At 30.6% G+C, this 20000-nt stretch overlaps 1 long non-coding RNA gene across 2 annotated transcripts in view; it reads right to left on the bottom strand.

The window, feature by feature from the left end:
- Positions 1–20000, bottom strand: part of LOC145279786 (uncharacterized) — a 135860-nt gene that overhangs the window by 103257 nt on the left and 12603 nt on the right. For both annotated transcript variants that reach the window (XR_013868452.1, XR_013868451.1), the window contains exon 2: positions 5584–5700. This is a non-coding gene — a long non-coding RNA (uncharacterized LOC145279786). The remainder of the gene's footprint in view (positions 1–5583; positions 5701–20000) is intronic.

Here is a 20000-nt window from a genome sequence, read left to right as displayed (position 1 = left end):
TATGTTTCAATCAACTAGTTGTGACTAATAAGAGACATCATAATATTTTTGCAAAAGTCAGGTCAAACTTATGAATACACATTCATAAGTTTGTTTCCTTAAAGACCTGACTTACTTAAATCTTTATGCAAAAATAAATAAAAAGTATATACTCTATATTTCGGTGTACAAGACGACCCTTAAAATTAAAAAAAATATTTCATGAGATACCGGGTGTTGCAATCTCTAGTCTAGGCTAAAAAATATAATTTAGCAGTCGTGATAAATAATTGAAAATTTGCTCCAATCTTGTACTCCGACTTATCTTACGGTCGCTTTATACGCCGAAATATACGTTATATACGGCAAGTATGCTACACAGAGCTATACACACAACTTCCAACTCAATCTTTACTACTAATTTACTACTAAGCTATTGAAAGAAAACAGAAAAATATATACACACTATATCACCGTATGATAATATGTTTCTACATGAAATAATAAAAATACATATATAGATTACACACACACACACTCACACACACATATATATATATACATATATACATATATATATATAAATATATATATATATATATACATGTCTAGCATTATACTTACTAACCTCTCTCACTCTTTCTCTCTCTCTCTATATATATATATATATATATATGTGTCTGTGTGTGTGTGTTTATGACGGTTCTGAGTAATTAGTACAGGTGAGGGTGAATTTCAGTTCATGAAATCCGTTGCGTACTATTGTATACTCATATAGTTTACGAATTAGCTACGACAACTTGTGTTCCGTTATTGTATACAGGAAATCGTTTACAACTGAAAAAGGTTTCGATGAGTAGTAAAACGAACAAATCAAATAAAACTCACACACAAACACTCGTCTCTTTTCGTCGATTAATATATATATATATATATATATATATATATATATATATAAACTAAAGTATACATAGAGGTTTATGAGAGCATTCATAGCCTGCTTGTGTAGTTGAGTAATAAACCAATTTCCATATCTCTTTATTGCCAACTTCGATTTGTGTGCGACGAATAAATATCTTGAAGAGACAGTCTCAATTGGTACATTGTTTTACGTAATTGTTAACCATTACTAAAAACTATTTGTAAAACTGATTTTACAATAAACTATAGTTAGTTTATATGTACTTCCTGATGTGTACTTCTGAAAATGGCAAAATGTTGTCTAAAACTGATGTAGTTGAACATAAAAAAATAACACATTACAGGAATGCAATGCATTTGACTGCCTGTTTTTAACATCTTGTTTTTTTTAATCTCCACTACAGCTGCATAGAACACAAATAATCATCCCTGTTTTCTATTTAACATCTTAAGGTTAGATGACTTTTGCCCACTATTATATAGTTGAATTCCCTTTTTTAAACTTCGGAATTTTTTAGCAGGAAGTTGGCTTATACATATGCTACGCGTGCATCGTGTTGAACTGAGTTTGTATCCCAAGGAATTAGAACTGCATTTATATTTTTTTATATTTTGTGTTATGTTTTTAGTAAATACTCAGATGTTTCTTAGACTATCTCCCACTCCCTCTCACTCCCTCTCCCTCTCTCTGTATATATATATGTATATATATGTATATACATGTATATACATATATATATATATATATATATATAAAATAAGATGGTGAAATCAAAGGAGATGCACTGTTTACCTGATATAAGCAATAGTAAACTTCGATCTAATATATATACAACATATTTATATTTAGATATTTTAATCCCAACCCAAAGAAAAAAAGCTCAATACATAATTAATAGAGAGTAAAGCTTATTATAAGAGAAAAGAATTAAAACTGTAAGTTGAAATTTACAATCAAATTTATTGTTCGACTGAATACTCCAAAACATCAATATTGTAAATTGTTTATCAACATTAAATTAAAACTTCTATCCACTCGGCCCTTTTTTTTTATTAACCTCCCTGTTAAATCTAATGAGCTTAATTGGGAAGAATACATAGAAGTATCAGATTTCTCAATGTTGAGGTCCATATTTGTAAAACATTGACATTCAGTTTAATTAAAGAAATATTTTTGATACACGATAAAAAAAAAAACTGTTCGAAATATCGAAATTTGTACCTTTTACAGCTTTTTTGTGTTTTCCATAAGAATAAGTTTTATTTTGACCAATACGGAAGAATTGATGTGCGTGTGTGTGCGTGTGTGTGTGTGCGTGTGTGTGTGTGTGTGTGTGTGTGTGTGTGTGTGTGTGTGTGTTACTATTAAAACTGCCACTTCTACTCCAAATAACAACTTATAGCCGCCCAAATCGCTAGATGCGAGATTGACGCAATCGATTTCATCGCGAAAAACTGGATCGGTGAGACAGAGTCTCAATATTATTGTATATATTCAAATTCATTTTAAAACCCGATGCTTTCCAGCATGTTATTAAAATCTAGCAATCATCAAGCGGCAGATGTGGCATTAAGTATAAAAAATCCTAACATAAAATGGAAGGAAAATGGAAGCCATTTTTGATGCAGACGGTCCCGTACTGGACGAATAATGCCGCCATATTTGTTTGCCTCAAGTTCTTTATGACGTTAATCTAAAATTAAGAGGTTTGGTACTCATGCACTTATTTAACCGTGCTGAAATAATAACGTTATTATTTAGAAAGCCATTTATAACATGTAGAGATCCTCTTTTTGTAACTATTCTGTATTTCACCTATCAATTTAATAAAAAAGATATCCTATTTAAAAATAGCGCGGTTCAATAAGTGCAGAACCACCAGAAATTCAGAAACTTTCAACCTTTAACAATTTAACAGATTTTGCTAGATCTGAAGCAAATAGTTACTAAAAGATTATTACATTTTATTTTTAATAAATATTAAATGCTTATTTTATACAAAGAAAAACTGTTCAAATAAAAACTATAAACATTTTATAAATATGAAAATATTTTATTAAAAATTTAAAACAATAAAAATTAACAAATCAGTTAAATTTTATTCTACTATAATCAAGTACCAGTTTTATTGTTCTTAATATAAACATACTTCTGTGACTGTGTATGTTAGAGAGAATAATGTGCGCAATGACGTAATGTTCATGGTTTATAGGATATACGTGAAGATAAATCTGCCGACATTGATTTACGTAAATAAATTATATTTTGGGGAATTACATATATGATTTCAAAATGTATTTGATGAATGTGAAAAACAAAGTATTAACATAATGGGTGATTATCAAAAGTACAAATCGTTCACAGGTAAAGATATCATCATAATATATATATATATATATATATATATATATATATATATATATATATATATATATATATATATATATATATATATATACTTAGTTGGGGGGGAGAGAAATCCAGCAGAGTGCTCAATTATTTAAAAAAAAATGAAAAATAAGAGCGTATGTATATTTTGGGTACAGAAAGTTGTTAGATAAGACAAGTCATTGGTACCGTCGGTTTCAAGCCCGATAGTAAGGACCGTTTTAGATGCCCATATCAACCTCTCTTCAGCCAATATATATATATGTTGGTGTGTGTATGTGTGTGTGCGTGTGCACGCGCGTAAACATGTCTGCGTGTGTATGCACAAAGAAGTTAAACTGGTACCTTATTAAGATTATAACATCACGCGATTCTCGCTAAAAACTACTCATTAATACATAACTGACACGCTTTTTATTCGATAACAACTGCTGCGTATTAATCCAAACGTACTAAATATACATATGAGCGAATACCACATTCAGTTCCCTTTTGAACCAGAAACACATACGTGAATTAGAAAAGACCAAAATGAAATCAACGCGGACGCATATTGTCCATCACGTTTGAAAAGAAAATGCTCTCTCTCTCTCTCTCTCTCTCTCTCTCCCTCTCTCTCTCTCTCTCTCTATATATATATATATATATGTGTGTGTGTGTGTGTGTGTGTGTATGTGTGTGTGTGTGCGTGCGTGTGTGTACGGGCGTGTGTGGCGTTTACGTAAATATTAATATGAAAATTTACACAAGTTCATATTATCTACCGGTTAAGATCTCACTATTTATTCTGAATTCAAAACGGGAAGATGAATTGAGCAGGTTTCAAATTTTCAGTATGCCGAACCTATTCATTAGGCTAAACTTATTTCGAGTATTGACTTAAGTATGAATTAAACGAACACAAACAATAAGCAAAACACTAATGTAAATGAACTGCATACTTATTTAAAGACGGACAAAAGCGCGCATAAATAAAACCCGATATTCTCACGTAAATTGCTAGGAAAGTTCACTTAGAAAATATGATACTTTAAGGAGTTAATGTTCCTTAAAAACTCTCGTGCCTTCGTCATCAGTTCAGAGTTTCTCCCAAGACTTATGTCAAATTTTACCTAACTTCCTCCACCTTCGAAGAAGTTAATAGAAACAATTGTTGACTTTAGCTTATAATTATGTGCATTCTATAATATTGTTTAGGTACTGATATACAATATTAACTGAATGGCCTAAAACGATAACATGAACTGAACCCTAAACAAACTTTAACGCTTATTTGATCCTTTTTAGTTTTACTTCGGTAAAAAACATCGGTTTATTTTGGTTTTGATTGATTGAAAAATCGTCGTCCGGCAAAATAGTAATCAAGCCTTCGTTTTTATATATTTCTTATAATTGACGGAACTTTAATAGGTTTCCTCTGTTCGTAGTAAAATTGCTTACATAACGACTGAAAATATATAGATGCATATGTCGAAGAAAAAAGGGGGGGCAAACTATTATTTAATGAATATGTACGCCAAAAACTTAGTAAAATCACAGAAGTTGTTCGGTAAAATGGAAGTGATTAGGGAGTAATGGAGGAAAATCTATGTATAAAAGAATATACTAAGATATTTCATCTGTTTGGATGTCCATATGACGTGCTTATCTAAAGGATGCAAAATGATAATCATCATCTTAATCTCATTAATTTTTTTTTTAAAACATCCAAAACGTCAGTGTCGTTGACATGGGAAAATTTTCGTATATGTACACAGACACTCACCAACATATTCTCTGACTTCCCCATATACGCGCACGCCACACACACACACACACACACACACACACACACACACACACACACACACACACACACACACACACACGCACACACGCACATACACACACACATATATACATGTGTGTGTGTATGTGTGTGTGTGTATATCCACAGCTTACAGTGAGGAAAATATAGATATATCTAAACGATTAGGTCGTCCTCTTTCTCTCCACACACTTATGACACACTAACAAGAAAGATTCTTATGTTAAATCTGAGCTCTACTCTCTGCTCTGTCTGTGACAAACGTTTTCACTGACTGAGTGTAATAGTAATTGCAAAACGTGGGGGGAAATGTTTATAAAACTCCTTAACTTCCGCGGTTACAAGCAATAAAGTTTTAATAAGAAGCCTCATTATCCTGCTTTCAGTTTAAGAAATGTTACATGTATATCCTATTTATCATGGAAATATCCACAATGATATATTTTTTCAAAACTCCCAAAAAACTAAGATTAATTTTGATATTTACCGTTTATTCTTTCTTTCTATTGTCATCATCGTCGTCGGTTGTGCTGGCAGTGGCGGCGTCATTCTCCTTTTGCTTATAAACCGATTTTCGTTTCCTTAATTCGGGATTTTATCTGATCTAAAAAGGAAAAAAAAAAGTGGCAATAAATTATATGTCACATAGAAATAATTTAGGTTGATGTTACTGTAAAAAAAAACAATAAAAATAACTTTGATTATTTCCCACTGGAAATGTTCGTTGCTTTTGAAAAGCAACACTATTTGTTTCAGGGTTTCATAATAGTAAGTTGCCTTTTGTACTCATTTCAAAACCAATGAAATACGAAACTCTGAACTACTGGTATATATACACTTTACTAAATCAGAGCTTACGTATTGAAATTATGTACTCGCATAGGTTTTATTCCTTTATTTTATTCATTACAATCCTGGTTGCCCGACGTTGCCCGGCGTTGCCCGAGTGTTTCGAAGTGTGTGTTGAGCAAAAAAAAAAAAAAAAAAAGTTGTAGTAGGCAGGATCGAACCCGTACCGAATAGGAGGAAAAGAACGTGAACAACAACAAAAAAAAAAAAACGTGATTTTTTTTTTTGCCGTTACATCCATCGCCAAATCGGAAGTGGTGACGGTTTAAATTATGGCTAGTCAATCGAAAAGAGGAGATGACTTTCGAAAATATCGGCGGAAAAAAGCGACCCCTCCTTGTAGAAAAGTGCTCAGTCAAGGGTGAAAGAATTACTTTTTTTAGCCAATTTTTCGATATTTGTCGCCCGAGAGGTCGAGCGTTAAAATGCTATCGATCTCCTGAAAATATGTTGCCTATTCTGAAAATATTTGGAATACATACATACATACATACATACATCTACGCAGGCAGGTAAGATTTATATTATAGGGCATAGATAATAAATGAATTAAATCTGTTAGATAAAAGACACTATCAATTTTCATACAGTCTCTGTACGCTCTAACACAGGTGCTGAATAATCTATCTATATAACATATAGAAAAGCCGACGCCTAGCTTAGAAAGACATCAGTAGTGCACGGTGAGTTTATTCAAATCCAGGGTTGCGCAACCCTTTACTATACTTCTTCTGAACCGGTGTTACGTTAGTTAAGCCGTATAGAAAAGTCTAAGATTAACGACAAAACAATGCCTAAATACACAGAGATTATTGATTCATACAACACTTGGTATCCCGAAATTATCAATTTAGCTTTGACTAGGTCCAACGCTGCTATAACATATGCGTGTTAGATACAAAAATGGTAGCGCAAAGAAATGCAGAAAAATCTAACTCCTAAAAGTTCTCTCTACTGTAGCTTCCTATATGATAAATATTTTTAGTAGTTGATCAACCTATTGTAATTAGAATTAACTTACACGTACACGTAGTTGTAACGAAGGTTCTGTTTTAAAGGAACTATAAAACAATTACAGATCAACAGATGTGTCATAACTTTTAATACAAAGTGTCATATGTCATTCATAATAAGAGAACACAACATCATAACATTTACAATATTATACAACCAGATGATAGTAATATAAGAATATTAAAAGGATTTCATAACTTGCTTCACAATTTTTAAAAGAGGTAATAATTATTTTATTAATAACTCAGCATTATCGACGCCAAGAGAACTCGTGATGATAATCGTTAATGAATAACACGCATTTAGCAATTCAAAACGATGGACAATTGATTAGTTAAATAGTTGACACGACACATATTTGTTAACAGGGACAGGGAACTTGAAAATGACCACGTTGTAGTGAACTGGGAAGCAGATGTGGGTTATTGCATTCCACAGAAAGATTGTTCTCGGAAATCATTCGGTTTATAGTATTTTAGTGTTTTTAGAACACAGAATGAGGAAGGAACGCCATTTGCTCTTGCTACTTCTTCATGTGAAACTTTTTCTAGACGAACAGATTATAGCCCAGTCAAGCAACCACCATGAAAATAAAAATAGGGTATAGAAACACTAGTAACAGTAATAGTTACGTCATGGAACGAAAATGACATATTCCAAAAGTTAATTGATTTTTTATATAGAAAAGCATTTTTTATAAGATTTAGCTATTTTTATAGAAAATCGTAGCTATTAAAGGGATGACTTATACCTCGGTAGTTCGAATTAAGTTGTCTCTAGTTGAGCTAGAGATACCAAATTTGGATTTTTTTTAGTGTAAAAATGATCTACTTGATCAATGTATGTGATTTTTATAATATGATATTTTCGTTCCGTAACATGATAAAGTACTTTCTGTGTTTTTGTTTTTAAATTACGTTTACTTCTGAACAAAAAAACTAAATCGTGCGAAATAATAAGTGAAGAATCATTCGAAAAATGCCAAAGAAGATTAATAATAAGATAAAGCAAAATATTAATTATTCGATGAAAAAGACTAATAAGATGCGAAAATCTATTAGAAAATGTGTCAGAAGAAAAAGAATAATGATTCGAATCGTTAAGAAATGTATTAGAAGAAGAAAAAGTTGAATTGCTAAAGAATCTTGGCAAATATAAAATATAAAAAGTAAAGTACAGAAAGAAGATGGAGTAAAAGTCTCCCCTCATACATCTTGGTAATTGTTTCTTAAAGCCATAATTATATTGTTGTGCATTAAACTTGGCAACATAGATGGAAACAAAACAGCATCACAATAATAATGAACTTCAGGTAAATCAATAAGAACATAATAATAATCGCCTCTCTTCATCCGGGACAGTCAATGGATAACCCTTCTAATACGAAGCTACGATTGCGCAATCCATAACCACATTGAATCAGCAATGTCTGAATACAGTGGCAAGGAGAATTTCAGGGGGACTGGACATCATAATACTGCGATAAGCGAGAGCATATAGAACACGACTTGTAATTCCGAATAGTCACCCATTTTGGTATTATCCAGGCTCAACGCTGCTTAACTTCGGTGATCTAACGGGAACCGTTGTGTCAACGTGATTGTGCTGTATATAAATAAGTAAACCAATATGATTATAATAGCTATAGTACAATGGCTTGCAGATTACACTATATTCACTATAAACAGATTTTCCAACAAAGAAGAACAGAGTTAATGCAAAGTTTTATGCTGTACAAGACCTCTTCGAACGTGAGTAAATGCCAGCCGCTGGAGCAATGCGATTAAAGACAAATAATCGTTGGCACAGCAAGAGGTTCCGTACTTTTATATAGTTTGTTTACTATGCTCTTTTTTTTTCGAGCAACCCAGTTTTTTACAAGCTAATCACACTAACATGATGGGTTTATTTATCGATCTATTGACCCTGTGGCAGAGTATGGGGGGTTGTTATGCAACCAGAAATATTATAAGACTGATAGGCACTGAATAAAATGATCAAACCGAAAATCATAAAGAGTTAATAACAAAGTGAGATTTAAAGAATGCACAAATGCATTAAGAAAATAAAATATGTAACGTAGCCTTCTTAGTAAGAGTAATGTTTTTTTTAAAGTTATGTTGAACTATTTTAGTGCTTAATACATATTTTAGTAGTATGAGAATCAATAAAAAAGAATTGAACGATACCGTTTTAGTTATAGCTATTACAAAATATTTTTAATGGAAGAAGCAATTCATTTTGAAGTATAAAAGGCCAGAATCACTAAAATTGAACTTGATTAATTTATACATATGCACAAATACAGACACGCTCACTTATATATATATATATATATATATATATATATATATATATATATATATATATATATATGCACATTTATGCATATATATGGATATAACTATAACTATATATATATATATATATATATATATATTACTACTTTATTTAATCATATGAATTAATATACGAAAGTATAAATTTATGCGTAAACTTCAAGTATTTATTTCAACAATGCTCAATACGTAGGAAGAGCTAGGTAATAAGTTAGAAAATATATACATGCCAATTAAGCGACACAGAATATAATTTACTATATATATGTGTGTGTGTGTGTGTGTGTGTGTTTGTGTGTGTGTGTTTGTGCCTGTGTGTGTGCGTACATATATGTGTGGTGTATAGTGTAGAAATAAAACTCTGAATATTTGAGGTTCTGGATATGACCTTAAACTATATCCGATGGTGAGGGCCCCAGCTTGCAAGCCTTAGGGAGTGTGGAGCCACCCTTTAATTGCCATTGCTCCCAGGTCCACTCTGACCCGGAGTGGTAGCACCTGTTAGGGTCCCAACTATGGGTTAAATAGAATACGACTTAAAAAACAAATATACTATATTAAAAAATCGTTCTTCAAAATCACCAGATTCGGCATTAAATAACCTGAAAAGGGTTGATATGCCGTAAAACGAAACAACCAACCAACCAAATATTTGAAGTATTATATATATATATATATGTATATATATATATATATATATATATATATATATATATACGATGGCAATATACGAACCAGATACTCTTAAATATTGCAATCTAGATAAATTGTTACACACTGTTTTTAAATCAGTCCTTTAAATGATATACACTTTTTAAAATCTATTCGACAACTTATGCAAAACAAATATGTATTTATAACTACATGTTATACCTATGTTACATTTAGTTTGGAAATATATAGGTCCAAGGCATACAGTTCGTACTACATTAGAAAAAAGATAATATTATTGGTTTATTTTTATATGTGCTTTTAAATTTATTAAAATTGTATATACGTTAAGTTCTTAAAGGTGAATACTCACCATATTAATAGGACATTTCGATACAAAATGTCTAATAAATTTAATAAAGAAAAAGAAATAAGACTAGAAAAGATTAATGTGCCATATTGACGCTCCGAAATGTCTGCGGATAATTTATGCAAAATCAATATAATGGCGTGACCTGGAAAAATCGATTTCGACAACACAGTGTATTGAAAATAAACGGCTTTCATTTTTGACGTATTGAAATTTTACTTTTGATAACGACACTGTTGTAAGAGAGAATTGTTATAAATGAAAATTCCGCTTGTCGATCAAAATGAACGATGAAACAAATTCATTAAAAAAATATTCTTACTGAATCTTGCGAATAACTGGAGATGGTGCACACCCACGTACACGCAAGATGGAATGTAAAAACGTCACGTTTTAATTTATCATCTACTTTGTAGTCAGCTTTTTCATCTTTGATATTAAACTATCTATACTTAAAGAGAATGTATACAATATATGCATAGACATATATATATATATATATATATATATATATATGCTTGTGTGCATCATGAAGAAATTCGAACTTAGCATATTATATATATATATATATTTATATATAATATTCTTATTCCTCTCTAACTCTGCACTCTCTCTGTCTGATATATATATATATATATATATATATATATATTATATATATATATATATATATATATATATATATATATATATATATATATAGGCATTTAAGAGAGAAAACTCGTGAATTAAACGAAATTTTAAATAGTGCTCATTAAAAATGAGAAAGATATATTTTTATAGATATAGATAAATTAACATGGTTGCAACAGAGGACACGCTAATGTTTTGGACATATGGTCGGTCAAGACCACAAGTCTCTCTCCGGCGACTTAAGAAGGTTTGTCTTTCTATGAATAAGTCCGTTTCTTAAAAGTGTCTATATCAATAATATATATATATATATATATATATGAAAAATGGTGGGGATAATCAGATGTTTTAACAACGGAAACAATTGATATTCTTCCGATCAATAGTATGAATTGCAAGTGTTTGTTGAACCTTAGGAATCTAATCTTAATAATAAGTATTTTTTTATTTGTAATACAATAGTTTCCTCGAGATGTTATCTATTTCCTGTGTGTGCGTATATTTTTATATGTGTTTCGTTACACTGTTATAGTTCATTTGTGAAGTTTACAATGCAGATTATATCTTGTACTCAACAGAATATAGCCAAAAATTGCATAAGTGAAAGAAATTACTTCTTGACATTAGACTTTATATCTATTATTATGACCGTTACACACATAGATAATTAAGCAGTAATTTCCATAGACACTTTCCTTTATAGATATATAATAATATAATCATTACTTCAAACTAAGTGTAAACGTTTAAGTTTCTTTTCTGAAAGAAATTTTCAGGTAAAGTGAACGGTTTACATTCTGAGATCGTGTCTATATCTTGGCAGTGTTCAGTATAACATGCATATATATATGTATATATATATGTATATATATATACATATATACATATCCATATATACGTATATATATATACATATATATATATCAATATATATATGTATATATATATACATATATACATATGCATATATATACGTATATATATATATCAATATATATATATATATATATATATATATATATATATATATATATATAGTCATCCACATGCAGTACTATTGTGCGGCTAGATAAGCAACTACCTCAAGCCAGGATCGAAACCCGACTCTTCATGTCCATCTTTGACTGTCAGTTAATGTTACTAACCGTTGCGCTACTCAGCTACTGCTCCGCGGGCAGTGAATTAACAATGTTTTTACATTGCCGAAATACCTAAGCTGAATTTGTTTACACAACGAGAATCGCTACATACGCTTATTGTAATTAGTATTTCACAATATATATATATATATATATGTATATATATATATATATATATATATTATTTTAGATGACAGTCGAATGAAGAGGTTTTATTGCCAACTCTATCTCTGCATACTTGTTTAATGCTTTATCTACTTGGCAAATGTACAATATACGAGTTTTGACCCTACGTGCATCATAAGATATTTTTAGGACATACTGCTTTATCTGTAATGATGTGAGAACACAGTGTTATCCTTTTATGAAAGCACTGTTGGAAACAATGTTGCTGTATAAACACGTTTAAATGTGACATTACATATGGAAAGAGATGTTCACTTACAGCTCATTATATTTAATTATATTTATCCCTGAACACTATGGATAGAAATAAACGAGGGTCCAAGTGAGGTTCCAGATTTTTTAGGATCTGGGCTTGAATGCAAACAGCAAAACAAAATTTCCACGCGGGAATAACTAAACGCATGAACGATTATCCCCATCTTCTTTCGGTTTTTTTATTAATGACGGCATAAAAAAATGACAGCATCCAGGGCGAATAGAAGATCTAGAGTTTTATTATGTATCTCTTTCTCTGTGTATATATATATATATATATATATATATATATATATATATATATATATATATATATATATATATACATATATATATATATACATATACATATATATATTGTGCCATTTTAATTCAGTTGAATTTCTCAGAAATGGAGAAGTTCCTTTCCTAAGAGATAAAACTCTATCTCTATATGAGATACTCGCATATGTTATTGTCAGCCATTACTCCTTTACATCTCAATCACTGAGTTAGTAAATAAGTTTAGAACATAATTTTCCTCTTCCCAATCGATAATTAAAGCTGTTATAGAATGTCTATCTTGTAGTTTCTTGATCTTGTAGGATTCTATGACAGTAATTCATCTAGTTTGGTGACTCATCAATCATCGTGATTTTACCTGAGGGAACACCACTTGGAAAAGGTGTAATATTCCATACAAAGGTATTGTTAATTAGCCAAAGCGAGATCTTATTTGGACTGCGAATACTCTGTGCGCTTGATTATTCAATCAGGGTGTACTTGTTATGAAAATATTCTTATGCCTCTGACAGTCTTTTATACAGTGATACCTTAAACATTCTAGGATATTGCCTAGTAAGTATTCAAGGTCGCTCCAATAGACAATGAAGGTTTTTCTCTCTCTCTCTCTTCTCTATATATAACTGTAATAGCCATCGAAGTATTTACGATAGAAATGATTTCCTTGCAGCGCTGCTTCTTAATTTCTCTATTTGCCATCTAATTTGCATAGTGTATTCGTACGTACTATAGAGACCTGTATATATATATATATATATATATATATATATATATATTGAATTTCTTTTCTTCTATATTATTGCATCGATATTTTAGAAGTAAATATCCTTACTTATGCAAAAAAAAAACTCCAAAAAACACGTCTGTCACAGGATATGTATTTTCGAATATAATAAAAATGTAATAAGCAGTAGTTGTATCTATGTCTGCCTTCATTTGTTTCCAGGTCATTTTATGATCTATCGTGTATTTCATCTTCATATATATATATATATATATATATATATATATATATATATATTTATTTATTTATTTATATATCTGTGTGTGTTTTCTTTTACTTGTGAAGTTCATTCCCATCTTCCCAAGAATCGTCATTCAACGTGTAATAACGATATAAGTAGATTTCATGTAAAAATCAATATGAGAATACATTAAGGTTACGAAGAATATGCTTGATATCTTACGTAATAAAGATTATTTGGTAGATGGATAAATTAGCGCTCACATTCTTCAACAATATAATACCGTGTTTTTATATGTTAAACCTACTTGTATCCATCAATACAGCCATCTTAACCTTGTTACTCTGAGAGAAAGTCGGAACAATATTGGTGCCATCGGTTCTAATTCAAACAAAGTGGAATAATACGTAAGTGTCCATTTTATGTTATTCTAATCTTCAGTATAAATGCTAACTAGGCTAACTTCGGGGTTGAAACAGACAATATCGATAATCTGCAAGAGACATATAAACAAATAATACGTTTCTTTTTTTTAATTTTTTGTCGTAATATTCGAGAAACCTGGTGATATTCTCTCCTACAGACCTTTCAAATATCTCTGTCTATGTGTCTCTGTCTCTGTCTGTCTGTCCGTCTGTCTGTCTCACTCTCTCTCTCTCTTTCTTTCTATATATACAAGCATTTTAGTAAGTAATCACGAGATTTTGCTAACCTCTGTGCCAAATCGTTTAACGCGCCGAAAGTAAAATTGTTATCAAATAGCAAGTAAGACAATCACCACTTCAGGCCATCGTCACCATTGGAAGTGAAGTCCAGAAAAATACTTCATCTTAAAATGACAAATCAACAGTGGGCGTTTAATTATTTAGATAGGAAATTAGAAAGGATAATCCTAATTTATATATATATTTATAGAAAAGATAATCCTAATTTATATATATATATATATATATATATATATATATATATATATATATAATCATATATATAGTCATATATATTTCTATATAGAGAGATATGCACACCCATGATAGTATATTATTATATCTATATAAATTTATACGATGTAATCCTGTCCTTTATGGTGATATTTTATTTTTTAGATAAATAGCAAGTTCGCACACCCGCGAAGTGTAGTTCTTGAAAGAGAATAGCTACTATTTTTTTTATTAGTTACATACTGACCAAAACTGCTATACTTTTTGTTCGATTCTTACTGGAAAATACTTATTCCTGCTAAGAATCCATCCAACAATCATATATTTACGAAAATCAGAATATTATGATTACAGATTTATATGGATACGTTTTCTTATCTATCACTCTATTTCTCCGTTTAACACAAATCCTTGTCTTTCTCATTCTATTCAACATCTTTTTAAATAATAGTCAACTCATAATGACATCACCGCTAAAATTCATCTTTTCCTCACTAAAATAGTGATCCTGATAATCAGAGATATGCCGTCTAAAACACCAGTTCCTGTCAAAGCCATTAATAGCAGGCATGCAGTGTATTAAGTGGTATTAGGGTCACAGATCAGTTAACAGAATTTCGGTTACAATCCAGAAAGAGTCGGTATCAAGATCTGTCGTACTTATACTTACTGCTATAGCTTTTGGCGAGGACCGTGTTTTCAGTCGTCAAACTGCAAAATATAATTAACAATGTTTCTTCTGGAACATTTTTTGTAAGTTCTTTACCAAACTTTCTCCGACTTAGCATGCAATAACTAGGTCATTCTGTTTCTATGATTGGGAGTAAAACCATAAAAGTATATATATATATATATATATATATATATATATATATATATATATATATATATACACACATATATATATATATATATATATATATATTTCCTATGTTTCCTGCCATGAAAATATTTATCACGTAACTATTCTTCGAAGCATTTAAACAACTAGTACTTCCACATAAAAACAATATTTGATTTTTAAGAACAATTCATTTTTAACTTGACTTTAAAGTTCAGCAACATTACATAGATCTAACAATTAAAATATATTTCTTTCAATCCGCACGTTTCACAATTAAAATGAAAACTTAAGCGACAGACGCATCATTTAAATTTAATCCGCGGAAAAGTGTGTCATTTTGTCAAGTCAGCAAAAGAAGTTGCCTGGGTAGAAACGTTTCTAGAAACCTTACTTACAGAGAACCGTCTGTAAATGAAGTTTCTGGGAGTAAAAATAGTTGTGAAAGAACTTGCTTAAGTGGAAACGACCATAGAAAAGGTCTCTACGATAAAGGCGACTAGTGAAATTGTTGCACAAAGAGGAACAGCTATGAATCAAATTGCTTAGGTATGAACGTCGGTGAAAAAATGTCTTTATGTGGAAATGATTATGATAAAAGTTGCCTTGATAGAAACGTATAAATAAATTGCATATATAGAAATGTCTATGAAAGTTGACTTGGTTGACAACGTCTGCGTAACAAATTGTAGAAAAATGTGTTAAATGACTTATATGAATTTAAATGTAAAATCATCCGTAACAAACCTGATTAGTTAGAATGATACGTTCATATAAATAATGACCAGGTTTGAAATCGAATGTCGAAAATGGATGTTTGTGAAGAAGTTTCCAAGATACGAACGTATGTGAGAGATTTCTCCAAGGTAGAAAGCTCTGTTAAACATAATGTCTAAGAAGGTACCATCTGCGAGTCAGGTAATCCAAGCAGAAACGTTCGTAAAAGTTGTTTAGATTAAAACGGTTATAACCTAATTTGACAAACTAGAAGGTTGTATGAAAGCCGTTGCATGGATAAAGACTTCTATGAAAGAACTTGCTTTGGCAGAAAAGTCTGAAAATCAAGTTGATTGATGGAAACGTAATTTTTAAGAAGTCAACTAGGTAAAAATGTATATAAAAATAAACGTGTCTGTGTGTCTGTGTGTCTGTGTGCTTGTGTGTGTACATTTCCCTACGAAATAAGTCTGTCAATTTTAAGTCTACAGACTTGAAATTTGATATACAGGGTAATCTTTGTGATTGGTTTTAGGCCATGAATTTGGCTGTTAAGGGGTCAAAGTTTAACTATTTGACCTCTGAGAACTCTACCAAACTCCTCCGACAATTTTGTGTCTAAGCACTTGAAATTTTAGATATAGATCCTTTGGACATGGATCTAACTTAATAACTTGAGTTGAGCCGCAAACAATAAGTGTTAATGGGTCATAATATGTGTCAAAGTTTTAAAAAAAAATGACCGCTTTTTGTATTTTTTTGCTTAACATACACCTTCAAACACCCGGGCAACGCCGGGCTGAAATGCTAGTTGCCTATAAAATATTTAGCTAGGTAAAAAAAATCCCTAATTAAAGTTGTTGAGATATAAATGCCTATAATTGATACAAAATTATAAATGCTAGACTATGAAAATGTTATCAGGTTCAATGTTTATAAAATGAACATGACTAATTTTGCAAAAATAAATATATTTTATACGAATTTTCCTCAATCAAAATCTTCATGATTCATTATCATATTGTCATTAATGAATATGTGAATGACTATCTATTCAGCATTGTTATCGTGAGTGATACATTTCGAATATTTAATGTATTAAACATAAGGATAATTCAAAGCAATAAAACGCATACTGATGCTGCAAACAATGTGCGGAAGTAAACTTACACATCTGAAGTTATGGGACTAATAAATCATTACTTTTATAGAATTAATTTGATGAAAATTTGAGTACATACTGAAACTAAGTAAATTAAAAATATTATTAGAAAATGTGATTACATACTAAATTAAGCAAATGAAAAATAGTATTAGTTACAAGTATCTGCCCCTTTAAAAAAGTGAAAAAAGGAAAGTACGCTTCGTCAGTGTTCGCACGGATATCCGAATAAAATAGCGTATAAATCGGTGAAGATATCAAAAGCAAATAAATTACAAAAAAAACAAAAAACAAAAAAAACGTTCCAAATGGAAAGTTTGGAAAAAAAAGAAAAGTAACAACGTGATTATTATTATAAAGAGAACGGTAGAAAAGAAGGTAAACCACCCATTATGAAAATGTAGGAAATGGTTTCTTTTCAAATAAAATCATGTATGTTTCATATGACACCTCACTGTGAATAACTGCGTATTATTATTTAATTATAATTATCAAGCCCCTTTAAGTATACTTAAGAATGAGCAATTGTTACTAAAACGGTCAATTTGCCTTTATGCAATGTTCACGATTTCTTTTCGTGCGAACACTTTAGATTGGCAAATGTACTAGCCCGAATTCGGGGTGTAATTATTCTTAATTCCCTTCGTTTCCATGGCAATTGTTTAGTGGCTCTGAGGTAAAGTTTAGCAAAAGGTGGCTGGGTTCGAATGTCATGACCGGCATGGATTGCCACCACTAAACTGTTAATTGCGTAAGCATGAAACGCTAGTGTCTCTAGGGATAAATGAGCAATTATATATATATATATATATATATATATATATTTGCTCATTTATCCCTATTATATATATATATATATATATATATATATATATAATCTTAAGAATCGTTGAGTATTTTATAAAGATACTAAAATAAAATGTTTTAATTTTTTTTAATTTAGTTTAAATTCATGGAAACAAACAACTAAATTAAAAATATCGCAAACGTAGCACTTGCATAATCCGATATCCTGCTAAAAATCCACAATTGTATAATGGAATTCAACTCTATAACGGTGAAAAGAAAACAAAAAAACAAACAAACTTAAATAATACTAGCATATAATACTATTATATTATAATATCAGCTGCAAACAGATCGGTGCATTTTATATGGGGTTATCTAAAATTTAGATTAGTTACTCTAATAAGATTTGGACGTCTAGTCTTTCCTATTATTTTATGAAATTATTCTTATTATTCTACTTCCATAATGCGAATGTTAATATATGTATTTACTAGCGGGGGGGACGAATACGCTTAAATATGATATTTTATTTTGTCCAGATTTCGTATATATCATATTAGAATCATTATTTCAAAATTAAAAAAACAAACGTATTTGGATGCTATCAGCTAGAATCGAAACCGAAAGCAAAAACGTAGCATTCAAAGCTTGTGACGTTACCACTGTACTAACGTGATACGCATATGAACTGATTAAATATTACAAATAAAAAAAAAAAATATGAATGTACAAACTGTACAGAGTGGGGCAAAGCAACTTTCTTATTTGGAATATCAATAAAAACAAAAAAGGAAGTTGCTCTGCCCCACCCTAAGGATGTTTTTCAATTTTGAGACGTTTTTGACTCCTTAAAAACTATTTTAACCGGATAACATCCCATAAAAGAACGGTTAATAAAAATACAATCATTTAAGGCCCCTAGTGCGACTTTTAGTTTCGGAGGAGATAGAGTTTGAAAATATGGAGACAGACAGAAAGATATATAGGCTTTTATATATTAGATGTTTTTAATTAATCTAACTTAACTATTAAAGTATAAATACATATCCCTGTAGTGTTATGCCAAAAACTATGTGACAGCTTAAAAGATTAAGTGAGCCATAAAACGAAAAAAAGAAAGAAAGAAAGCAATCAGGTATTCAAACAGGTATATGAACAAACCATTTCCGTGACCTTTTTTGGCTAGGATTAAAATGTAGTCTTTCTTCTGATACTAAGCGTTGTCTGTTCGTTCCTCGGACAGTAAAGTTTTATTTCTTTCGTACTGGGCAATTTAAAAAAAAACAACTTTTGTCCGAATCCAGACTATCTCTTTTGGGGGAGCTAGAGTTTTCACACATTGAAAACGAAGTTGTGTCTAAATATTTCATGGTGACGGAGCAGTGAATATGGACGTACAAGCAGACGTATTTTAAGCAAATATTCATGCAGTAGAAGATTTAAAATTTGGGGAATTTTTACCTTTAATATTTTCAGAAGTAGCGATTAAAATAGCATTATTCTACATAATTATTTACAGTTTTTTTTTATTAATTGTTTTTTCTTCAATAATTTATTCAATAATTTTGTTTTCAATAATTTTTTCCATAATTTTTTCCATAATTCAATCAAGAAGCCATATTGTAATAAGAAGCCATATAGTAATTGTATGTGAAATTCCTATTTAAAAAACGCAGTCGGCGAAGAATGGCTGTGGACACACACACGCGCACGCAATGCCTACTAGACACTATCTTCGAGTGTCTAAGGTCTCTCTGCAGGGGTTTGTCAGAAC

The sequence above is a fragment of the Euprymna scolopes genome, chromosome 7, assembly GCF_053919585.1.
Source record: "Euprymna scolopes isolate OS-2025 chromosome 7, ASM5391958v1, whole genome shotgun sequence".
Taxonomy (NCBI): domain Eukaryota; kingdom Metazoa; phylum Mollusca; class Cephalopoda; order Sepiida; family Sepiolidae; genus Euprymna; species Euprymna scolopes.
This window is presented reverse-complemented; position numbering and strand designations above follow the sequence as displayed.